Source organism: Littorina saxatilis, linkage group LG4 (assembly GCF_037325665.1).
Source record: "Littorina saxatilis isolate snail1 linkage group LG4, US_GU_Lsax_2.0, whole genome shotgun sequence".
Classification (NCBI taxonomy): domain Eukaryota; kingdom Metazoa; phylum Mollusca; class Gastropoda; order Littorinimorpha; family Littorinidae; genus Littorina; species Littorina saxatilis.
This window is the reverse complement of record NC_090248.1, coordinates 44,742,270-44,749,769: the sequence shown is the minus strand read 5'-3', so window position 1 is coordinate 44,749,769 and position 7,500 is coordinate 44,742,270.

The window sequence follows — 7,500 nt, the reverse complement described above, 5'->3', positions numbered from 1 at the left end:
TCTTACCGCAGAGGGTTCAAAAACAAAATTCAGATGTAAGACTTGTGTGTGTGTGTGTGTGTGTGTGTGGTGTTTTGTGTGTGTGTGTGTTTGTTTGTGTGTGTGTTATTTTGCACAGTCAAACTCAATTAACCTCCTCTAAGCCCTTTACCCCCTCATTGCAATGAGTGTGTGTGTATGTACGTAGGGGCGCGGGGGGGGGGGGGGCTAGAGGAAGGTTGGCGGGTAAGTCGCCTGTGAGAAATAGTGTGACAAGCAAACTCTGGATTCAGGGCAAGTATTTTGGTTAAGAGCCGCCTAATCTCCATAATTTGAACAAAAGAACAAGAAACAACTTTCTGTCACATCGGCTTACCCCCCCCCCCCCCCCCAAAAAAAAAAAAAAAAAAAAAAAAAAGTTCGCGCGAACTAAGAGCAAGCCCGAATGTGCGAGAACGAATACGAATAAGTCCTATTTGGTACTGGATAATTATATACTTGCTTCTTGTCAGAAACTTCGGTGTCCACTTGAGGCATAGACGTCAATTATCTGGAAGACACATGGAAGAACCGAGATCTGGAGAATGTCTTGGACAACCTACTGTCACTGAGGAAATAGTGCAACTGCTTCTTTCTCTGTTTTGCTGTTATGGGCGTATCCGAATTTTGTTTTGCGGGTATTTTTGTATGCGGTACTTAAGACATTTAGGTTAACTGCAGCATTGCTCCTGGTCATTTTCATCCTGGCGTGTAGAATTGCTCCCGCCGGACTTTTGATCTAATTACGGATTCTAAAAATGGATGTTCCGAATCTGCGCAGAAAAGCAGCTTGTCTGTAGGGTTTTGGTATATGTGACCACACTCACATGCTATATTTCCTATACGTAAAAGCATTATGTTTTTTTTTTAGATTGTTAACATGAAAAACAAAGGGATCTTTAAAATCAACCTCACTGTATGTCTTCGCCTGGACGGGCGCAATGGCTTGGTGGTAAGACGCCGGCCTCCAAAGCGGAAGGTCGTGGGTTCAAATCCCGGCCGCGACTGGTGGGTTAAGGTGGAGATTTCTCTGATCTCCCAAGTCAACTTATGTGCAGACCTGCTAGTGCTTTATCCCCCTTTGTGTGTACACGCCGCGCAAGCACAAGACCAAGTGCGCATGGAAAAATATCCTGCGATCCATGTCAGAGTTTGGTGGGTTACAGAAACACAAAAATACCCAGCATGCTTCCTCCTAAAGCGGCGTATGGCTGCCTAAATGGCGGGGTAAAAACGGTCATACACGTAAAAATCCGCTCGCGCAAAAAACACGAGTGTACGTGGGAGTTTCATCCCACGAACGCAGAAGAAGACGAAGAATGTCTTCGCCTTCAACTTCTTTGCTAGCCGAGCAAACGCTACCACGGGGCAACTTTAAGACGCAAAAGAAGAGACAAATAGAGATAAGACTGAGACAAATAAGGTACGACACGTTGGTACATTTAAACGCAACACGGAACAATTAACCTGAAAATATCGTATTACTTGCGAGTTTCAGAAATGTGAACTATTGTTTTTGTTATTCAATCCGACACAGGGAACTATTTTTAATGAGTGTTTCCTGAAAAAACATCAACGACAAATACGCAAAAGACGTCGACAAGCAACAAGATACAAAATATTTTGAAAAAAAAATATGTTATGGCCAGAAATCTGTCAGTGTGTCCAAAAAGTGTTACACAAACACCATTTTTTAGACTTGCTTTATCTTATTAATGTTGTTGTGGGTAAGAAAGGAGATGTGGTTTTTAGCAGAATAAAACTGTTTTTATTGGTATGGGCCACCTGGGGCAGTTAAAACCCGTTATAAACCGTTATTTTCTAATTAATTTTTTCACCGATCTTTATGAAATGTTGTGGTTAGGTTGGTTGTCCCTAACTGAATTTCAACAAGAATAAAAAGTTGATTTTTGGCAGTTAAAAAACCGTTAAATCCCGTTTTTTCACCAATCTTTATGAAATTTTGTGAGTAGGTCCGTTGTCCATAACTGAGTTTCAATACGTACTTTTCAGAAGAAAAACAAGCTTTTGTCAGTTATAAACCGTTATTTTCTAATTTTTCACCGATCTTTATGAAATGTTGTGAATTTCAACAAGAATAAAAAGTAAAATTTTGGCAGTTAAAAAAACGTTAAATCCCGTTTTTTCAGGAATCTGTCAGTGTGTCCAAAAAGTGTTACACAAACACCATTTTTTAGACTTGCTTTATCTTATTAATCATCCAAAATATAGATTGTCCTTGCTCTTGTGGCCCTTCATGCCCGGAGCTCTCATGGTGACCTTGGTCTCAGTGTTCCTGTTCGATCCTTCCCTGAATAGTAGTTCTGCTGTCAGTCTTCAACGTGTGACGTTCTGGGGGGTCGACGGAGGGACGTGGTGGCGGTCTGCTCTCTGGAGGGGACGCTCACTCAGTCTGGCTCCGCGACTTAAAAGTCAATGTCGTTAGTAGGGGGCATAGTAGGTAGTGGGCTGCGTCCGTTAGCTCGGGACAGACCCACTACTGAACACCGTCAAAGTGACTCAGCAGAAGTGCAGTGTCATCTTCCGAGGGTAGCCTACCGCAGCGACCCGACATCCCCCCCTGGAGCGTCTGTAAAATCGACAAGTCTGGCAGCGGAACGAAATTCAGAGGTGGTTGGAGCAGTGAGTGCAGGGACGGGGCGGTGTGAGAGCACAACGGGACAAGGAACAGGTGTAAAGACGAAGGAAAAAAAAAAATAAAAAAAAAAAAAATGTTGTTGTGGGTAAGAAAGGAGATATGGTTTTTAGCAGAATAAAACTGTTTTTATTGGTATGGGCCACCTGGGGGGGGGGGGGGTCAGTATAGTGTCTTGAGCACTTAAGGGGAGGTTCTAGCATGGGTGAAAGCGATTTTTCCAAAAAAATGTGATTTTGGGGTTCTTGCAATAATGGGTAGATAAAACATTGTATAGTATTGTGGTGGAAGAAATTTCACCAAATCATTAATTAAACCGTTAAAATGACAGTTTAACCGCCAAAAAACACTCTGCTCCTTATTTCTTGGTCCCTAATTGTCGGATTTACACCAACATTGGCACAGTGATCCATTGTCCCTAACTAATCTCCAATACAAACTTTTCAAGAAGAAAAAGTTAATTATTGGCAGTTAAAAAAACCTTTATAAACCGTTATTTTCTAATTTTTCACCGATCTTTATGAAATGTTGTGGTTAGGTTGGTTGTCCCTAACTGAATTTCAACAAGAATAAAAAGTTGATTTTTGGCAGTTAAAAAACCTTTAAATCCCGTTTTTTCACCAATCTTTATGAAATTTTGTGAGTAGGTCCGTTGTCCATAACTGAGTTTCAATACGTACTTTTCAGAAGAAAACCAAGCTTTTGTCAGTTATAAACCGTTATTTTCTAATTTTTCACCGATCTTTATGAAATGTTGTGAATTTCAACAAGAATGAAAAGTAAAATTTTGGCAGTTAAAAAAACGTTAAATCCCGTAAGATCTACTTTATTCATAGGTTTGTGTGTGTTCGTTTGTAAGAGCAGTGAGTGATAATAGCATGACGTTAGGCTTTTTGAGCTAGCATCGTGGCTTACGCGCTTAGGACGAGGATGTTAATGACAAAACCAGGAAATCCCAACAAAGTGTCTGTGCATCAGTCATTCCTGTCCCTTTTCTAAGTTACACACACACACACACACACACACACACACACACACACACACACACACACACACACACACACACACACACACACACACACACACACACACACACACACACACACACACACACACTGAAAAAAACATATGCAAGCATCAACATTTCAACGAGACAAACCCAATGCTGGTGTGTCGAAGGAGACAGCCACAGCGGGCTTGTTCGAATCAAAGTATCACACCATATCTTCAGCGTATTACCAATACCTGTCCCAATATAGACCAGTTGGTCTAAGAGGACGTTAAACCTTAATAGTCAGTCAGTCTCTCTCTCTCTCTCTCTCTCTCTCTCTCTCTCTCTCTCTCTCTCTCTCTCTCTCTCTCTCTCTCTCTCTATTCCTGTCACCGCCCTCAATCTGTGCCTTGTACAATGATCTGGTAATTTTATTTAAGTTTATTTTATTTAATTAATTTTATTTAAGTTTTTACCTTGTGTTTTGTGTTGAAAAATAAATACATACTCCAGAATTAACAAAAAGTGTCTTGTACATTTTACGTGTTCTTTGTAAAATATTGCCCCAGCCCCTCCACCTGTGAAGAAAGGACACCTGTCTAATAGGGACACCATTACCATACCCCAAGGGTGTCCTTTAGAGACAGGTTTTACTGTACTGCCGAACAACACTTTTCTTCCAAGTTCCATTGTAACGAAACACTTGCCTGGAATTGTAATGTCTTTTATACACTTAAATACCTGCCCACAGATAAAATGGAGCCACAACCCCAAACCAAATATAATATCCCATCTAAAAAAAAAAAAGTCACATCCCCAAACGCAAAATAATCAACCCTAACTGCCGGATGCAATTTGAAACACATTTTTTTCATTAGTTTTAATTATATTTTGCCTGAGGAAAACAAAACAGCCTGAAATGGACTGGGTGGTCGAGTGGTAACGCACTTGCGCTCGGAAGCGAGAGGTTGCGAGTTCGAACCTGGGTCAGGGCGTTAGCAATTTTCTCCCCCCTTTCCTAACCTAGGTGGTGGGTTCAAGTGCTCGTCTTTCGGATGAGACGAAAAACCGAGGTCCCTTCGTGTACACTACATTGGGGTGTGCACGTTAAAGATCCCATGATTGACAAAAGGATCTTTCCTGGCAAAATTGTATAGGCATAGATAAAAAATGTCCACCAAATACCCGTTTGACTTGGAATAATAGGCCGCGAAAAGTAAATATTCGCCGTAATGGCTTGAGGTTTACTGGCCGATGTGAATGCGTTATATATTGTGCGTAAAAAATGTCTGTTTGTCTGTAAAAAATTCAATTTCAAACGGCAGAAATTAATATGTAAAGCGCGGAGAGCAACGGTTAATTGTGGTTCGCGCTATATAAGCTCTCATGATAATAATAATAATAGTAACAAGTCGCGTAAGGCGAAAATACAACATTTAGTCAAGTAGCTGTCGAACTTACAGAATGAAACTGAACGCAATGCAATTTTTCAGCAAGACCGTATACTCGTAGCATCGTCAGTCCACCGCTCATGCTCGTGGCAAAGGCAGTGAATTTGACAAGAAGAGCGGTTTAGTAGTTGCGCTGAGAAAGATAGCACGCTTTTCTATACCTCTCTTCGTTTAAACTTTCTGAGCGTGTTTTAATCGAAACATATCATATCTATATGTTTTTGGAATCAGGAACCGACAAGGAATAAGATAAAAGTGTTTTTAAATTGATTTCGAAAATTTAATTTTGATAATAATTTTTATATTTTTAATTTTCAGAGCTTGTTTTTAAATACAAATATAACATATTTATATGTTTTTGGAATCAGAAAAAATGATGGAGAATACGATAAACGTAAATTTGGATCGTTTTATAATTTTTTTTTTTTTTTTACAATTTTCAGATTTTTAATGACCAAAGTCATTAATTAATTTTTAAGCCACCACGCTGAAATGCAATACCGAAGTCCGGGCTTCGTCGAAGACTACTTGACCAAAATTTCAACCAATTTGGTTGAAAAATGAGAGCGTGACAATGCCGCCTCAACTTTCACGAAAAGCCGGATATGACGTCATCAAAGACATTTATCGAAAAAACGAAAAACAAAATCGGGGATATCAATCCAAGGAACTCTCATGTAAAATGTCATAAAGATCAGTCCAGTAGTTTGGTCTGAATCGCTCTAGACGCACGCACGCACACACACACACACACACACACACACACACACACACACACACACACACACATACACCACGACCCTCTTTTCGATTCCCCCTCTATGTTAAATCATTTAGTCAAAACTTGACTAAATGTAAAAATTAGATAGCATGACTAACCTACCTCCCTAAGATTATTTGCAATTGCCAATGAGCTTTGATCATATAAACTAAGAATGTCACAGACCTATGGGTAACCAAGCACCACTAACACCTACACAAAACCACCACCCCCCCCCCCCCCCCCCCCAAACAAAATTCAACAACATTCGATTTTCGACTGAATCCTTCAGGTACGAATACTTTTTCCTTTCAAACATTGTTTTTATCCTGTTTCGTAAGAAATCACTCAATTTATAGCAGTTTCATTCTCAAAACGACAAAAGTGATGTACGTTACTATTTGGATGACGACCATGCACACTTTACCCGTGGGGCTGGGCTCGTCCATCTCGCACGTAGGTGTGAAAGTCCTGTTGTCATTGATAGATTATATGCAAATGACCAAGGGAGACTAGTTAGGTCACGCTTGTCACAACATTTCGGCAAAACGAGAACGTTTTATATTGGTTATAAGTAATTTTTCTTTACACAAAATCAACAAATCGTGTCGATTTTCACGAATCACAGACAAAGCATGCATTGCAAGCAATTTTTTAAATATTATTTTAGACTTAGTAGACTGTGTGAACCTCGAAATCGATCTTTGGCGGCCATCTTACATTTACCGCGGACTGTACGACCGTTTGACTGACCGATACCGAATTTACACAAGGATAATAACGTACATCTCGCATCACTTTTCCAAGCGAAATGAACGAAGTTGGCAGCTCCGTCGAGCTCATTTTTGGTCTCATTAAACACTGCATTCATTTCCTGTCTGGTTTGTATGAAGGATTTACCGGTCGCGCACGTGTTCGGAGTACAGTTCTTACAAAACTGAAAGCACCCAAAATCGCGTAACGCTTTTTTCTCCAGAATGACTAGGTAAGGTTGGAATCACAAGTCCGTTATTCATTGCTTACGGCATAAATTTGCCACCATGTTATACCAAAACGTTCGTCCATTCATCCTCTTTCATCCAACACAAAAATGTTCTTTGCAAAAAAAGTTTATTAGAAGCAGGAGCCTGCCAAATAATTCAAGCGGGCTCTTTCCTTCTTTCGACGCCATGACAGATTCTTGGCCATATAAAAATATCAAATGAAAGATAAATCAATACATGATTGAATAAATGAATAGACAGATGCAGAGATGGTACTGAGGGGTTCCTTGGGACACTTCCTCTGGGAAAGTCGGGCTGCTGTCCCAGAGGATAGCGTGCAGCGACTGAGTCGCGCTACCCAATCCTTTTTACATTTAGTCAAGTTTTGACTAAATGTTTTAACGTAGAGGGGGGAATTGAGACGAGGGTCGTGGTGTGTGTGTGTGTGTGTGTGTGTGTGTGTGTGTGTGTGTGTGTGTGTGTGTGTGTGTGTGTGTATGTGTGTCTGTCTGTCTGTGTGTGTGTGTGTGTGTGTGTGTGTGTGTGTGTGTAGAGCGATTCAGACCAAACTACTGGACCGATCTTTCTGAAATTTGACGTGAGAATTCCTGGGAATGATATCCCCGGACGTTTTTTTTCTT